Raw genomic sequence first — 18,216 nt, 5'->3', positions numbered from 1 at the left:
GAAGTGAGAGAGTGGCATGGACTTATACATACTACCAAATGTAAAACAGATAGCTTGTGGGAAGCAGTCGCATAGCACAGGGAGATCAGCTCAGTGCTTTGTGACCACCTAGAGGGGTGGGATAGGCAGGGTGGGAGGGAGACACAAGAGGGAGGAGATATGGGGATATATGTACATCTGTATAGCTGATTCACTTTGTTATAAAGCAGAAACTAACACACCATTTTAAAGCAATTATACTCCAATAAAGATGTTAAAATATATATATATGATATCACTTATATGTGGAATCTAAAAAAAATAATAATAATACAAATGAACTTATTTCCAAAACAGAGACTCACAGACATGGAAAACAATCTTATGGTTACCAAAGGGGAAAGGGAGGTGGGGTGGAGGGATAAATTAGGAGGTTGGTATTAACATATACACACTGCTATATATAAAGCAGAGTGCTCGCCTTGGCAACACATATATTAAAATTGGAAGGATACAGAGAAGATTAGCATGCACAAGGAAGACCCACAAATTCGTGAAGTGTTCGATATTTTTGTTCAGAAAACATAATGAAGATGAAGAGTCACCAAACAAGCTCTATATGTTGGTTACCTATGTTCCTGTCACCACTTTGAAAAATCTACAGTTAATGTGGATGAACACTAACTGCTGATTGTCAAATAAAATTATAGAACTGCAAAAAAATAAATAAAATAAACAACAAGGACCTACTGTATAGCACAGGGAGCTATACTCAATATTTTGTAATAATCTATAAGGGAAGAGAATCTGAAGAAGTACATATATATATATATAATCACTGTGCTGTACAACTGAAACTAACATATTGTATCACTAAATCAACTACACTTTAATATTTTAAAAAACAACAAGAACAACAAAAAAGTCTTAGGAGCTCTGTGCCAGAAATGGGGATGAGGATCAAATATTTATTTATTATAAATCACAGTTTCACAGTTGTCAACCAAGAAATAGTGCAGGAGGCTGCAAATAAGAAACGAGTTTACTGGGCGTCCTAAGAATTGCAATTCAGGAGACACAGAGTCAAGCAAAACCAAAAGAGTGTTTCCAGGAAGAGTCACAGCTTACAGAGGCAAAAAGCCACAAAGTTAAAAGGTGCCTGGCAAGAATTGTGATCAACTCTGACACAAGTTGGAAAACATTTGTCCTTAAGGAATCAAGTTATTTTAGGGTAGGGTCCAGTAAGTAGATAGGCTATCATGAGTTATTTTAGGGTAAGGGTCTGATAAGTATCTTGAGTTTCTGGCAGATGTTCTGAATGACTCCATTAGGACAGTAAGTGGTCAAAAGGTCAGATTCCATCCAGGCTGAGATGTGTATAAGCCACATTTCCTTAATGGCCTCCAGGCTCTCTTAGCAATGGCAACTCCATTTTGCTTTTCCTTTCACACAGTCCATCCCTTGGTCTTCAAACATGAATCCTTTATAACAAAACAATCTTAAAAGTCAAAAGATACTGGCACATTACTAGAATCCCATTTAGTTATTAATAAGTATCCAGTCCACCAGGATTTCATATGAAAATGTCTACCACAGTGAGGTGGAAACCGAGGGCAGTCAAGAGTTCGATCCCTTAAACTCTAACTTGCTTAGTAACATCCCATAGCCTGCCCTCACCAATCAAGCTTGTCTTAAATGTTCCTGCAAATTGTATACCCTCCAAGCTTCACATAGCTTAGACACATAGCTTATGGTAAGACTCCTTTAACCACCCCCAACAGATAACACCTGTGATACAAGGGTCACTATAGTAATGGTTAGTTTGTTTTTCAGGAACATGGAGTTAGTCTTGCCAAGTTCAAACTGACTGGCACCATGGACCCTCCTGCTGGGCCTGCACAAGTGTCCAATGGATGAGTGTTTGATGTCAGGGCCAAAATCTCCACCCTCAGATCATGCCAACACCACCATTTTCTGAACATGCACCCCTGAAGAAGCATGTAACTCAGATATGCCTGTACAGAGCAGCCAGTACTTCACCTTTTTCCTGCCTCCAGTCAGCTGGAAAGTCAGCTGATAGCTTTCTGGGAGTTCCCTTGTACATAACTTGTTGCTTTTCCCTTGCTGCTTTTAAGGTTCTCTGGTTTTTTTCGTTTGTTTTTTTGTAATTTATTTATTTATTATTGGCTGTGTTGGGTCTTCGTTTCTGTGCGAGGGCTTTCTGTAGTCGCGGCGAGTGGGGGCCACTCTTCATCTCAGTGCACAGGCCTCTCACTGTCGCGGCCTCTCTTGTTGCAGAGCACAGGCTCCAGACGCGCAGGCTCAGTAGTTGTGGCGCATGGGCCTAGTTGCTCCGCAGCATGTGGGATCTTCCCAGACCAGGGCTCGAACCCATGTCCCCTGCACTGGCAGGCAGATTCTCAACCACTGCGCCACCAAGGAAGCCCAGATTCTCTGTTTTTAATTTTTGCCATTTTAATTACAGTGTGTCTTGATGTGATTCTTTTTGGGTTGATTCTGTTTGGGACTCTCTGTGCTTCTTGGACCTGAATGTCTGTTTCCTTTCCCAGGTTAGGAAAGTTTTCAGTTACTCTATCTTCAAACACATTCTCAGTCCCTTTCTCTCTCTCTTCTCCTTCTGGGATCTCTATCATGTGAATTTTAGCATGCTTGATGTTGTCCCAAATTCTCTTAAACTGTCCTCACTTCTTTTTATTTTTTCTGTTCAGCTTCAGTGATTTCCATTACTGTCTTCCAGCTCACTGATCTGTTCCTCTGTCATCTAATCTACTTTTGTTCCTTCTAGTGTATTTTTTATTTCGGTTATTGTATTCTTTAGCTCTGTTTGGTTCTTCTTTATAAATATAAAGGCTCTTTGTTTAACTCTTTGTTAAACTTTTCACTGTTTTCATCCATTCATCTCTCGAGTTCTTTGATCATATTTATGATCCTTACCTTGAACTTTTTTGTTGTTGTTGTTGGCTGCATTGGGTCTTCATTGCTGCACATGGGCTTTCTCTGGTTGTAGCAAGTGGGGGCTACTCTTCATTGCAGTGCGCAAGCTTTTTTTTAGTTCTTCTTCTGGGGTTTTATCCTGTTCCTTTGTTTGGAACATGTTCCTCTTGCCACATCATTTTGCTGTTTTTATTTCTGTGTATCTGGTACATTGGTATTATTTCCTGACCTTGGAGATGTGGCCTTTTGTAGGAGATGTCCTAAGCCTCCCAGCAGCACACTCCCCTCTGGTCACCAGAGTTATGTGCCCTAGGGGTGCCCCTATGTCCATGAGGGCTGCGTGGGTCCTTCTGTTGTGGTGGGTTGACTATGTGGGTGGTCTGCTAGGCGTGGCTGGCCCCTGGTCCAGTTGGTTGCCAGGTCCTCCTTGTGCAGAGGGTGCCAGCCATGTTCCCAGGGCTGGGTCACAGGCAGCTGGCGGTGGAAGCCTGGGGGAGGGGGGTCCCAGGACTACTGCTGGCCCACTGGTGGGCAGAATGGGGTTCTAGGGTGAGTAGCTGTGGGGCTGGGGCTCCCAGGTCCATTGCCAACCTGCTGGCGGTTAGGGTCAGTTCCCGACATGGCTGACTGCAGGTTCCGGGATGTCCCAAAGCTGGACTTGGCCCACTGGTGAGTGGGGCTGGAAACTGGAGTGACTGGCTGAGGAGTGCAAGGTGTCTCAGAGCTGGTGTTGGCTTGCTGGTGGGCACAGCTGGGGCCCAAGGAGCCCTGGGGCTGGTGTGTTAGTTGGGTCCTGACAAGGCCAGCTGCAGAGCTGCAGTGATCCTGGGGCTGGTGCCCACCCACCAGTGGGTGAAACCAAGTCCTGGGGCCAGTACTAGCCCACCAGCATACAGAGTCAGGTCCTGGGATCTCTGGCTGCAGGGGTCCCAGAGCTGGTGTCGGCCCACTGGTGGGTGGGGCTGAGGCCCAGGGGGTCCTGGGTCTAGCGCTGGATTGCTGGTGGGTGGATCCAGGTCCCAGGGTCTCTGGCTGCAGGCCCCTGGGGGTCCCTGAGTTTGAACCCAATTTTCATCGTATGTGTGAGGAGATTTCCCCCACACCAAACAACTCCATTCTGAGGCCGTCTACCTGGAGATGTAAGCAGCTTTTGTCAGGAAAGAGCTCTTGGCAGTAAAGAGCTCTCTGCAGGAGGCACCTTGTCTTGTCACTTTAGCTAAGCTATATTCTAACTAACCTTAAGCCAGGCACCCCCATGCTCTACTCATCTCCGGCCCAAGCACACCTTTCCTAACTTTGTTTTTTTTTTAATAAATTTATTTATTTTGTTTATTTATTTTTGGCTGCGTTGCATCTTCATTGCTGCACGCGGGATTTATCTAGTTGTGGTGAGTGGGGGATACTCTTCGTTGTGGTGCATTGTGGTGGCTTCTCTTGTTGCAGAGCATGGACTCTAGGCACACAGGTTCAGTAGTTGTGGCACGTGGGCTCAGTAGTTGTGGTGCACAGGCTTAGTTGCTCTGCGGCATGTGGGATCTTCCCGGACCAGGGCTGGAACCCATGTCCTCTGCATTGGCAGGTGGATTCTTAACCACTGCGCTTCCAACTTTCCTAACTTTTTTTTTTTTTTTTTTTTTTTTTTTTTGCGGTACGCGGGCCTCTCACTGCCGTGGCCTCTCCCGTTGCGGAGCACAGGCTCCGGACGCGCAGGCCCAGCAGCCATGGCTCACGGGCCCAGCCACTCCGCGGCATGCGGGATCCTCCCAGACCGGGGCACGAACCCACATCCCCTACATCGGCAGGTGGACTCTCAACCACTGCGCCACCAGGGAAGCCCCACCAACTTTCCTAACTTTTGATCACACAATACCATGCCTAACCTGTTGGTTCTTTCCATAGATCAAAGAAGTAGAAAGGAAGAATAAGTAATTAACAGATGACCAGATCTCCTCCCTAGCTTCCCCTTCAGTAATCTCTCAAACTGTGTGAACAAGATAGCATCTAAAGAAAGGTCGACAAGCCTGCATGCAGTGGGAGATGGTGACAAGTCTGATCCCCTATTTCAATGAATAACTGAGACCAGTTCCCCTTTTCCCTTTAAAAACTTCCATGGCCGATGCTGGGCGCGGGAGGCGTGGGGCTTGCGGGCCAGGACACAGGCGTGGCTATGGGGCTCACACGGCCGCTCCCTGGCCTTGGCGCACGCGGCCCACGAGCTCCACACGGGAGACTGGCGACCCTCGGCGGGGCTGGGGCCGGGCGGGCGTCGGCTGAGCCTGTCGGCCGCGGGGATCGTGAATTCTGTGCCCCACCGTCTGCAGCCCCACCTGTTTCTCATGCGGTTGGACAAGCCCATCGGAATCTGGCTGCGGCACCTGCCATGTACTCGGAGCACTGCTTTGGCAGCCCAACCAGGTTGTTTTCCGGATTGGTACGTGTTATCCCTCTCTGGCACTGGAGCTGTTCTTCTGCGTGAAGCAGGCTGTACTATTAATGACATGTGGGACCAGGACTATGATAAAAAGGTTCCAGAAACAGCAAGTCACCCAATAGCTACTGGAGACATTTCAACTTTTCAATCCTTTGTTTTTCTCGGAGAACAGCTGAACTTGGCACTAGGTGTTCTTCTGTGTCTGAATTACTACAGTATAGCTCTTGGAGCAGCATCCCTACTTCTTGTCATCACCTACCCGCTAATGAAGAGAATTACATACTGGTCTCCATTAGCCTTGGGGTTGACTTTTAATTGGGGAGCATTACTTGGATGGTCTGCTATCAAGGGCTCCTGTGATCCATCTGTTTGCCTCCCTCTTTATTTTTCTGGAATTATGTGGACTCATATAAGATACTATCTATGCTCGTCAGGACAAGACAGATGATGCTCTGATCGTGCTGAAGTCCACGGCAGTGCTGTTCTGTGAAGATACCAAGCAGTGGCTCGGTGGCTTCAGTGTGGCAATGCTGGGGGCACTGAGCCTGGTGGGAGCGAACAACGGTCAGACTGTGCCCTACTACACTGCTCCGGCTGCTGCAGCAGGAGCCCATCTGGCTCACCAGATTTACACTCTGGACATGCACAGACCTGAGGAGTGCTGGGATAAATTCACCTCCAACAGAACAATAGGACTAATACTTTTTTTTAGGGATTGTCCTTGGGAATTTGTGGAAAGAAAAGGAGACAGATGAAACAAAGAAAAATACAGATAATAGAATGGAAAATTAGCAAATTGAGTTTATCTGGGGATTTTTAAAATAAACTTTTACAAAACACTCTCAGGTCTTATTACCACATAACTGGATCTGAATAACAGTCTTACAATATGTTAATGAATTACAAACCAGTAGATGAAGTTTTAGAGCATTTTTGCCTGGATTTTAGTTCAAGTATGTACTAGTCGAATTCTTACCCTGTCACAGAAACCGGGAACTCTTCAGGATTTGCCATCGCCTGCAGTACTTTTAAGTTAATGCATGCTTCTCATTATAATTCTCAGTTACAGGAATTACGTGAGTTTGGGCACTTTGGAAAAAACCTAATGTGTGTCTCATCTAAATGAATGTCTCTGTATGAAAATGGACTCTCTTTTTAGGGGAAAGTAAAAGTTGCTACAGAAAGTTTGGGCTTATTGTTCTCTGTGTTGACCTTTACTTACGGCCAAAAGCTGTAATTCAGGAAACCATTCTATTTTTTATATTTTAAGAGAATTTAAATCAGTAAACAAAGATTTTTACCTATTATACCTGTTAAACAAAACAACAAACTTCTATGGCCAAGCATAATCTTCAGAGTTAGATTTGGGACACGAGTCTGCCTTCTCTCCAGGATGCTAGCTTTCTGATTAGGAACATTAGGAAAAGGAACATTTTTCATTTCTCCTAACACTTGCCTCCTGAGTATTGATTTTCAAGCAGTGGCAACTGGACCCGAGTTTGGTAGCAGAGGTAGCCTCAGATTCTGCATTTTAAGGCTTCAGTCCTACCAGACAGCACCCCGACTCATTTCACACTCCAGTCACAGGTCCACGTTGTTACCTGTGCTTCTGACCAACCAGCTATAAATCAGAGGTTCCCACGACCCCCTCCTTGGGTTCAATTAATTTGCTAGAGTGGCTCTCAGAACTCCAGAAACTCATTTTTACTCACTGGATTTATTATATAAGAATATAAGTCAGGTGGAACAGAACAGTAGTCAGCTGAGAGCCCAGAAATAAACCCACACACCTACAGTCAATTAATCTGCAAAAAAGGAGGCAAGAATACATAATGGAGAAAAGACAGTCTCTTCAGCAAGTGGTGTTGGAAAAGCTGGACAGCCACATGTAAATCAATGAAGTTAGAACACTCTCTCACATCGTACACAAAAATAAACTCGAAATGGCTTAAAGACTTAAATGTAAGACTGGATACTATAAAACTTCTAGAAAAGAACATAGGCAAAACATTTTCTGACATAAATTGTAGCAACGTTTTCTTAGGTCAGTCTCTCAAGGCAATAGAAATAAAAGCAAAAATAAACAAATGGAACCTAGTTAAACTTACAAGCTTTTGTACAGCAAAGGAAACTATAAACAAAATGAAAAGACAACCCACAGAATGGGAGAAAATATTTACAAATGATGCGATCGACAAGGGCTTAATTTCCAAAATATACAAACAGCTCATACAGTTCATACAGCTCAATATCAAAAACAAACAACCCAATCAAAAAATGGACAGAAGACCTAAATAGACATTTCTCCAAAGGAGACTTACATATAGCCAACAGGCACATGAAAAGATGCTCAACATCACTAATTATTAGAGAAATGCAAATCAAAACTACAATGAGGGGCTTCCCTGGTGGCGCAGTGGTTGAGAGTCCGCCTGCCGATGCAGGGGACATGGGTTCGGTCCCTGGTCCAGGAGGATCCCACATGCCGCGGAGCAACTAAGCCCGTGAGCCACAACTACTAAGCATGCGCTCTAGAGCCCGTAAGCCACAACTACTGAGCCCGTGTGCCACAACTATTGAAGCCCACATGCCTAGAGCCCGTGCTCCACAACAGGAGAGGCCACGGCAGTGAGAAGCCCGTCCACCACAACAAGGAGTGGCCACCGCTCGCCACAACTAGAGGAAGCCCACGCCTAGCAACAAAGACCCAACTAAGCCAAAAATAAATAAATAAATTTATAAAAAACAAAAAAAAACTACAATGAGGTACCACCTCACGTGGGTCAGAATGGCCATCATCAAAAAGTCTACAAATAACAAATGCTGGAGAGGATGTAGAGAAAAGGGAACCCTCCTACACTGTTGGTGGGAATGTAAATTGGTACAGCCACTATGGAGAACAGTATGGAGGTTCCTCAAAAAACTAAAACTATAGTTGCCATATGATCCAGCAACCCCACTCCTGGGCATATATCCAGAGAGAACCATACTTCAAAAAGATACATGCACCCCGATGTTCATTGCAGCACTATTTACGATAGCCAAGACATGGAAATAACCTAAATGTCCATTGACAGATGAACGGATAAAGAAGTGTGGTACATATATACAATGGAATATTACTCAGCCATAAAAAAAGAATGAAATAATGCCATTTGCAGCAATGTAGATGGACCTAGAGATTACTTTCTGAAGTCAGTCAGAAAGAGAAAGACAAATACCAGATGATATCACTTATACGTGAAATCTAAAATATGACACAAATGAACTTATCTACTAAACAGAAGCCGAATCACAGACACAGAGAACAGACTTGTGGTTGCCAAGGCGGTGGGGGGAGGGATGGACTGGGAGTTTGGGATTAGCAGATGCAAACTATTATATAGAGAATACATAAATAAGTTCCTACTGCATAGCACAGGGAACTATATTCAATATCCTGTGATAAACCATAATGAAAAAGAATATGAACAAGAATTTGTGTATATATATATACATATGTATAACAGAATCACTTGGCTATACAGTAGAAATAAACACATCATTGTAAATCAACTATACTTTAATAAAATAAATTTTTTAAAAAAAGAATATAACTCAGAGGACTTCTCTGGTGGCACAGTGGTTAAGAATCCGCCTGCCGGGCTTCCCTGGCAGTGCAGTGGTTAAGAATCCGTCTGGCAATGCAGGGGACATAGGTTCGAGCCCTGGTCCAGGTAGATCCCACATGCCGCGGAGCAACTAAGCCCGTGTGCCACAACTACTGAGCCTGCACGCCACAACTACTGAAGCCCACGCACCTAGAGCCCGTGCTCCACAACAAGAGAAGCCACCACAATGAGAAACCTGAGCACTGCAATGAAGAGTAGCCCCTGCTCGCCGCAACTAGAGAAAGCCCACATGCAGCAATGAAGACCCAATGCAGCCAAAAATAAATAAATAAATAAATAAATGAGTGAATGAATGAATATAACTCAGGAACAGCCAGATGGAAGAGATGCACAGGGCAAGGTATGGGGAAGGGCACAGAGTATACACGCTCTTTCCAGGTGTACCACTCCCCCTGAATCTCCACGTGTTCACCAGCCCAGAAGCTCTCCAAACCCCGTCCTTTTGGGGTTTTATGGTTGCTTCATGGTTGATTCAACCTCCCTGGAGGTCAGATCCCTCTAATCACATGATTGGCTTCTCCAGCAACCAGCTCCCAACCTTAGGTGAGTTCCAAAAGTCACCTCATTAACATAAAAAAGACACCTTTATGACTCTCATCACTTCAGAAATTCTAAGAGTCTTAGGAGCTCTGTGCTAGAAATCGGGATGAAGAGCAAATATTTGTTTCTTATTATCAGTCACAATATCACAAATGGGTTTATTATTTCCATGGCCATAGTGACCCAAATGACCCCTTCATTTCCAACCCTGAAGAGTCCCACTTTGACCCTGAGTCCAGAGAATTCTTTTCACGTGGCACTCCCCCTTGCTACAGGGTGGCAGGGGTACATTTTATTGGAGCTGCTGAAACCATCCAAAAGGTACTGGAGGGCGCTGACATGGTTGCTAGACATGGAGGAGATTCCCACCCAGGAGCCCAGATACTTCAGACTTGTGAAATGGAGCCAAGAGGCCAGCAGAGGGAGCTCTCCCCCACATACCACTCCGCCATCAACCCAGACCTTGACAGGAAGACCCTTACTTGGCATCTCCCACAGGAAGTGACAGCACCATCTCCAGGAGGAGGAAGATTTTCTCCTTGCCTGGCAGCAACTCAGCCAATGAGAGACTGTCACCACTCAACCATGAAAAGCCCCTATACTTCAAACTCCCAGTTTCCCCCAATGGATTTTGGTTTATAACAGCCCCTCCCAACTTCCCCTTCTCTAGGAAAGAGGTTCCTCTCCTTTGTTTTACTGGACTTCCATGTGGTTTGCACTAGGTGCATGTCCCAGATCGCAATTCTTTGCTGTTCTCGAATAAACAAATTTTGCTAGGCTGTTTTACTGTTTTAGGTTACAGACTCATGGCCCTCTACTCCAGTTGCCCTGGAAGGGTCTCCCTTGAACAAATTTCCCTCAACAAAAAAGATTCCCCACTCCCTCTTCAACAAACCCCCAACTTAGACAATAAGTTGTCTCTTATGGGAATACTTATGGGACTACTTAGGGAAGCCTTATGGGAATACTTAGGCAAACCTCTACTGGGAGTTCCAAAAACTCAGGGGTCCTGGCCACTTGACCTCTGGGTAGCCAGTCTCAACTCCAGGCCCTGAAACCTGAATTCTCCAGCTACAGCCTCCCTCTGCTGTCCACCCTCCTGCCACACAGACACCTCCTGACCCCGAGCCTGTCCCCGATGCTCCCTCTGCCTGCTTCCCTAACCTCCAGGGCTGGCAGCCACCTAAGCCCCTACCCTAGAAAACTGGCAGCTCCCTGAGGCTTGTCCCACCTCCTGAGGACAATCATCCTTATACCACTCTGGTGGTCCATTTGGGACAATAAAAATTTAGTCCTTTTTGGCCCTATTAGGCTCTGGGGCCCAAGTCACTGTCAAAATTCCCTAAAAGGAAGTCCGTTGCCTATAAATCAATCAAAGGTGTAAAAACCCATTCGGATGTAACTATTGGGACCATTCATCTCAAACAGCTAGCTACCTCTGGTGGTGCCCCCCTGGTTTTTTCTTTTCCTATTGCAGGCATGGTCCATTGACACAACACCATGCCCCATGGACTAAGCCCAAGCTCTTGGCTTCGCTGGTAGGACTCGCCAATTGGGCACCGGTGACTCTTTCTCCGGGTCAAGATGGTAAACATTCTCCAATACTGATGTAAACAGGGCACTGAAGGCCCATGTCCTATGATTAAAGATATGCTTGAGGGACTTCCCTGGTGGTCCAGTGGCTAAGACTCCGAGCTCCCAATGCAGGGGGTCTGGGTTCGATCCCTGGTCAGGGAACTAGATCCCACATGCAGCAACTAAGAATTAGCATGCTGCAACTAAAGATCCCGCACATTGCAGTGAAGATCCTGCATGCCTCAACTAAGACCCGACACAGCCAAATAAACAAATATTTTAAATTAAATACATAGGACATCGCTGGTGGCGCAGTGGTTAAGAATCCACCTGCCAATGCAGGCCACACGGGTTCGATCCCTGGTCCGAGAAGATCCCACGTGCCGCGGAGCAACTAAGCCCGTGTGCCACAACTGAGCCTGCATGCCACAACTACTGAAGTCCACACGCCTAGAGCCCGTGCTCTGCAACAAGAGAAGCCACCGCAATGAGAAGTCCACGCACCGCAACGAAGAGACCCCGCTCGCCGCAACTAGAGAAAGCCCGCGTGCAGCAACGAAGACCCAATGCAGCCAAAAATAAAAATAAATTTTAAATAAATACATACATAAAATAAAGATATGCTTCAGCTGAGAGTCATTAGGGCCACAGTCTCCTTTGCAATAGCCCCATGTGGCTGGTACTTAAGCCAGCCACTAATGATGGCGCCTCACCCTTGACACTGGAAACGTCAATGCTCAGGTTCAGGTTCTCCCCGCTTAAGGCTTCAACTCCTAATACCATAGAACTCATTGAGGACATACGACGGGTCCAGGAAGCATCCTCAGTAGTCGTTAACCTACTCACCAGTTCTATTCTGTTCCCATTATGGAGGATGGGGACATGTTCCTTGGGGAGACCCACCACTCCCTCGGGCAGGTTGATTTCCTTGGCCGCTGCCCCCTCCTGTCGACACACTCATCGCTGCTGACACGCAGGACCCCTCTGCTCGACCCCCGCCCAGGGTTCCTCCTCAAACAGGCCTTTCCTGACTACATTTGTCTTGTGCCCTTTGCATCACTAGACATTACTGACTCTGACCCGGGCACCTACTTTGCTGGCCTCACCAAGCACGAGAACAGCATATTTTCTTTCTTTTCTGGCCGTGCTGAGCCATGCCGAACAGCTTTGCGGATCTTAGTTCCCCGACCAGGGATTGAATCCGGGCCAGCAGTGAAGCACCGAGCCCTAACCACTGGACTGCCAGGGAATTCCCAGAATGGCCTCCTTAAAGAGCCTCTCCTTACAAGCAAGTGGTCCCTGAAATGGATGAAGCTAGGGCCCCATCTTGCTTGATTCTCACCCCCGGGGCCTTCTTATCCCACATAACAATTACTATCCACCCCCCACCCCGAAGTTCCACTTTCAGTCATCTCCGGCAATCCTCAAGCTTTCACCCTCCAAGACAGGGTGCTTTTTATTCTGTCCTCTGACTCTACTCCCCCCTTCCACTAGGGTTTTTCCATCATTTCATCATTTGCTTCACGCTGGTGACCTGATTGAGGGCAGGTAGTCCCATGTGACCCCTCATCAGTGCGTGTCCCCCAGGCCAGAAGCCCAGCAAGTTAGTGCGAAATCATTTCTTCTAAAGCCCTGACAATGGAGGGGTCACCCCCATGCTGGTCGCTCTCCCTGTTTATAGAGGCTGCAAGGGCTGGCAGATGAAAAGAGATCTCCTGCTAATTCACAGGAAGTAGAACTCATTGCCTGCGGACCAACCCCTGACACAGTTTTGGGTGTCTGAAAGAGGGAAAGAAACTCTCTGCTCGGTAGATTTGAGCCCAACTTGGAGACGAGAATATGGTGAGAAAGCTACACGTCACGGCTGTACCCCCATGCTAGACACCCTAACCCACAACCCACAGCTTTCTCCCCAAGCATCACCACTCAGCCGTTCATCAATATACAAATAGCTCAGCCACGGAACCTCCACCCCGCCCGCCCAAGCTCATCAAGCATCAGTGGCTGTGACTATTCTTATGACTTTGCACTGGCCCGGGTGATGGGGTTACTGGTAGACCCCTCGGGCCGACCATCGTGCTGATCCAGGGCTGGAACATACCACTCCCGCTTGCAATTGCTCCACCTGGTGGAGAAGCAGGGAGTGTTGGAGAGCCCTACTGAGAAGGGCTCAGGCCACTACGCCACCCAGCCTGGGGCAAGGGATGGAATCCCTTTATAGGCAACTGGTCCTCTGGAAGCAGTGTCTGAATGACACTCGCCTCCGGTTTCCTATACATGGAACATTGCTACCAGCTGGCCCTGCTATTGCCTGTACATAAAACCCCTCTGGTTATGGGAACTGTGATCTCATGGTCTCTCCTTTGCCCTCACGGATCGGTCCGAGGAAATAGCATTCCTAAGATCCTCTCTAGCCTGGAATATAAATGTGCGCAGGATCTTCACGTGCTTTGGATGAGCTCCTTGGGAGATGAAAGGGCAGCTGCCTATGCCATGGCCGAATGTACCCCTGAAGACCCCGGGGAGCCCTTCACAGTTAGGTTCACTAGGGAGCAGTAGCAGATAGGCAGCTCAGTCCTCAGGGAAACCTCCGAGTCACATCAGGGTAGCCTACGACCAGCCCATGACCAGTACCCCAACTGACAGCCACATGGGAGGGTCGCCGGGGTGACTGCCTCTCCACAGCACCTCACCTCTGAGATGGACTCATCGCTGGAGAGGACACCATCTCAGACGACACGGCCCCAGCCCAAGTTTGCCGCTGGAGACGCCTATACCTCTTGCACCAGAGGTGACACCCCAGGGACACACCACCACGTCAGAGACCTCACCACTTCACTTGCCCAGATGCTGAAATATTACCCAAATCTTCGAACAGATTCCCAGAGTCCCCGAGATCACTCACCTATTTTCGTGGCTGGACGCTTTAAGTTTGCGACAATAGCTACGAACAACATCGCAGACTGTATGTTATTATAGGATTTGTACATTTAGGATTTAGAGGTGTACTTCGTAGGTTACAGTGTGCCCTCCCCCGACTTCTAACTTATCTGCTACCCAGGCTGTTAATGTCCTTTTACCACTGACTCTGATGCCTTAGCATCACAGGGTGGATTGTAGTGTAAGTGCCAGACAGTGAGGTGTTTTGTTTTGTTTTAATCTTTCGGCCGCACTGTGAGGCATGTGGGATCTTAGTTCCCCGACCGGGGATCGAACTCAAGCCCCCTGTGTTGGCAGCGTGGAGTCTTAACCACGGGACTGCCAGGGAAGTCCCTGTTTGGTTGGGTTTTTTTAATTTTAAAGCAAGTGCCTGATAAACTCTTGATTGCTGAGACATCCACTTCAAAGACAACTACATCACATAAACACGTTGCCAGTCGCACGACGAGGTAAAGAGTCAGCCCACCCCCACGTGATGCTGCCGCAGCTGGGCTGGAGACCCACTGCGGGAACCTCGCTCGTGATGAGCAGCACTGCTTTGTGGCGGTAAGCAGAGGAACGGCTCCTGCCTCATAAAGCCCACAGTCCAGTCTAGTCAACAGGTGAATCCAGTGGAGCACAATTAGTTTCTAGCAGAGGGGAATACAAGGCTTGTGAGACCTCAGAGGAGGAAGCATCAAACTCTGGTTGAGGCAAAGGAGGCCTGAGACAAGTTGGAGGTGCCGCAGAATGCCGAATTGTTTACTGGCCACTTAGCCTGCTGGTCGCCCGTCCTTGATTTCTTTCGATCACACAGATTGAGCAGGACCCCCGCTAGCGGTCCATCTATTCTGCCCCAGCGCTTCCAGGCCCTCTTAACCAATTCCATCACTCTGCGGGCCAGGACCCAGCTGCGCGTCCCGCCCTGCCACCATCACGGTAACTGCATCCTCCTGGCAGCTTCTTGTAGCAGCGTCTCCTACCGCCCAGGCTGGCCTAAAGAGGGCACGGGGGGGGGGGGGGGGGGGGGGGGGGGGGGGGGGGGGTGTGAACTTCTCAGCCAGCCTGGTGCCCCTCCCCCCAGCACATTCCTTCCTACTCTGGTGCGCCTTCCGGGCCTTCCCGTGGAAGGCAGCCACTGGGCATCCTGCTTTACACAGCACGGCCACCCTACCACGCCCGCTTCTCTCAGCCTTAAATCCCTTCTTCCACCGTCTGACTTGGTCATTCTGGCATGCGGCCCTCATTTAGTGGGGTCCAGGGCTGGTTTCTGGCTTCTAGGAGCCATCCAGGCAGCAAGTGGGCAACCATCCCTGGGGGACCCGGCTAGGGTGTTAAATCCTGTGTCCTGGGAGAGGGCTCCCAAATCAGTACTCTCTCCCTTATCTGATTTTATGTTCTGACCCCACTTGATCCAGGGCTCACCTGGCCTTGCTGGCGAGGTCCTGCAGCTCCCTTGGGACACGGTTTCCTTCCTCTCTTATCAGGCCCAGCACACCTCCAGGAGTGGAGGTGGGGCCTGTGCTGAGGAGCCTGCGGTCCTGCAGGGCCCTGACCCTGGCCTGGCAGACCCGCCTAGCTTGAACGTTTAAGCTGCTGTACGACTACACCCTGGACCCTGGGCTCAGCTTTCTCACCAGGGAGCCGCGGAGGCTGGGCAGCTCTTTCTGCGCTCCCAGGGAGGCTCTCTGGCCTTCACGCCTAGCTTTTAATTGGCTATGAATCACTCAAGGCTTTTCCTTTCCTTTTTCTGAAGCCTGAATTGCGCTTAGCAAGAGCTACGCCGTTTCACCAGCCTTACAGTTTCTCCCTCCACCCCCCCCGTATTTCACCAACTCCTGACATATGGGAAAACCCACTAGTGAATCCTCTCCCACCAGACTACCATCCCAGTTTGTCAGGGGTGGAAGTCTGAACAATTTCATCGTTACCTTGTGCCGCGGGCGGTGCCGCCCCTACCAAGGGGGAAGGTGTCCTCACGGCCACAGCCGGCAGAGAGCAGTCCAACTCCAGAATCCCGTCCTAGCGCCTGCTTTCTGGAGTCCACCCACTCCTGGTACCAAGAGTCACAATTCGAGCTTCCGGGGAGCAGACTCTGAGATGAAGGTCAGCACCAGGAAGTGTATCAGGGAGTGCTTCCAGGATCAACACCTGGGAAGGGAAGGGATGGGCCTTTAAAACCCAGCTGACCAATCAGGGATGTGGGCCGCCCAGAAAGGCAGCATGACCTCGGTCAGGAAGATTCTCTGCAGCTGAGGAAGTTGCCAGAGAGGGCTGACGGCTGAGGGCTGTCTGTGGGCAACACTCCCTGCAGCTGGGCTGTGGGTCAGCGCTGGGGGGCGTCTGCGCAGCTCATCACCGTGTCCGCTAGCTGTGGGTACAGATGTCGGCTGATAAGTGACTGGTGAACGATGTGACACTCTCCAGATGTGAACGATGACCATCCTCTTCTGATCGGTCCAGACATGTCAGTTAAATAGGAAGCTAGGTGATCTGTGGACAGAGAAGGTTGGCCATATGCCCTAACTGTGCCTAAGGAAGAACAGGAACACTGGATGGGCCAAGTGAAGTAAGTCAGAAAGAGAAAGACAAATGCCATATGCTATCACTTACATGTGGAATCTAAAATATGACACAAATGAACCTATCTATGACACAGAAACAGAATCACAGACATAGAGAACAGACTGGTGGTTGCCAAGGGGGAGGTGGGTAGGAGAGGGATGGAGTGAGAGGTTAGGGTTAGCAGGTTCAAACTATTATATATAGGATGGATAAACAACAAGGTCCTACTGTAGAGCACAGGGAACTATATTCAATATCCTGTGATAAACCATAATGGAAAAAAATATGAACAAGAATATATATATATGTATAACTGAATCACTTTGCTGTACAGCAGAAATTAACACAACCTTGTAAATCAACTATACTTCAATTTTAAAAATTTAAAATAAACAAATAAATAGTAAAAAAAAAAAAAAGAATGCTGTATGGGGCAGCCCCAGCAGGGCCCATTAGGCACACCCTGCCCCACAGAGGGTCTGTTTGCAGACGGAGACAGACTCCCAACTAATCATGGAATTTTTCAACCATACTTTTCAGTGCAACGCCTAATTGGAAACCACTTGGGTATGCAAATCTACTTTTTCAACTGCAATATTTTATGAAATTTAAATACAGATCAAGTATTCCTGATGAAAATTTAGCATCCTAATTGAGATGCGCAGTAAGTGCAAGTTACACACTGGACTTCAAATACCTAGTATGAGAAAAAGAATGTAAAATATACCATTAATAATTTTAAAACATGTTGAAATGATAATAATTGGATATACTGAGTTAAATAAAATATATACATAAAATTAATTCACCTATTTCTTTTAATTTTGTTTTTAGAAAGGCTATGAGATCATCTAAAATCACCCATTGGGCTCACATTACATTTCTAAGTCAGAAGCCAGGCACAGGCTTGCAGTTTTCACACGGGCCACGAGGTGGCGATCTTATCCCGGGATTGCGGTTTTCAGACTCCAGGGGGAGGGTTGGCAAAATGGTTGGCAGAGGTGAAGGCAGGTCTTGCTAGTGAGTGAAAAAGTAACTTAACCAGGCTTGTGTTCGCTACTGCATTTTTATACGCATCACATCCCACATTCATTTGCATGTAAATGGTTTTGATGTAGATATAAAATGCTTGTACTTTCTTCTCCAAGTTTGAGCGGTTCCCCCACCCCAAACCTCCAGTGTTCCTTAAAACACTGGGCTTTAAATAATATTTTAAACACTTTACTTTGTGACCCCACTCCTCTGCCCAACGCTTCTCTCTCATTTTTCTTTCACATGTTCATTCTCCAAATCAGGTTCCGCTATCTGGGGGCTTTCTTCCGTGTCCTTAGTAATTAAAAGATATGTGTAACCTTAATTTCAACATATTATGACCCACTATCAGAACACCTAAAATTCCACCAGGAAGGGAAAGATATTAGGAAGAATACTGAAAGGGAAATGCAGCAGGGAGGCCAACGCCATTCCTTCCCAGATGCCCGGTGAGTGTGGACTACCAGCTGCCTTCCCAAAGACTAGCCTTGTAGAAACTCCAGGGGGAAAGAAACATCAAGATGTGGGACCTGGGAGAGGATGATGTGA

The 18,216-nt window shown here is 47.6% G+C and overlaps 1 long non-coding RNA gene and 2 pseudogenes across 1 annotated transcript in view; 2 read left to right on the top strand and 1 right to left on the bottom strand.

The window, feature by feature from the left end:
• Positions 1-16,245, bottom strand: part of LOC114885783 — a 49,287-nt gene extending 33,042 nt beyond the window's left edge. The window contains exon 1 of the long non-coding RNA XR_003791183.1: positions 16,002-16,245. This is a non-coding gene — a long non-coding RNA (uncharacterized LOC114885783). The remainder of the gene's footprint in view (positions 1-16,001) is intronic.
• LOC114890104 lies at positions 453-552 on the top strand (annotated as a pseudogene).
• On the top strand, positions 4,880-6,157 carry LOC114885769 (annotated as a pseudogene).
• Positions 16,246-18,216: the final 1,971 nt, after the last annotated feature.

This window comes from Monodon monoceros, unplaced genomic scaffold (assembly GCF_005190385.1).
Source record: "Monodon monoceros isolate NGI ecotype Baffin Bay Population unplaced genomic scaffold, NGI_Narwhal_1 Super_Scaffold_10, whole genome shotgun sequence".
Classification (NCBI taxonomy): Eukaryota; Metazoa; Chordata; class Mammalia; order Artiodactyla; family Monodontidae; genus Monodon; species Monodon monoceros.
Note: the sequence above shows the minus strand (reverse complement) of the source record. Positions and strands in the feature narration are given on the sequence as shown.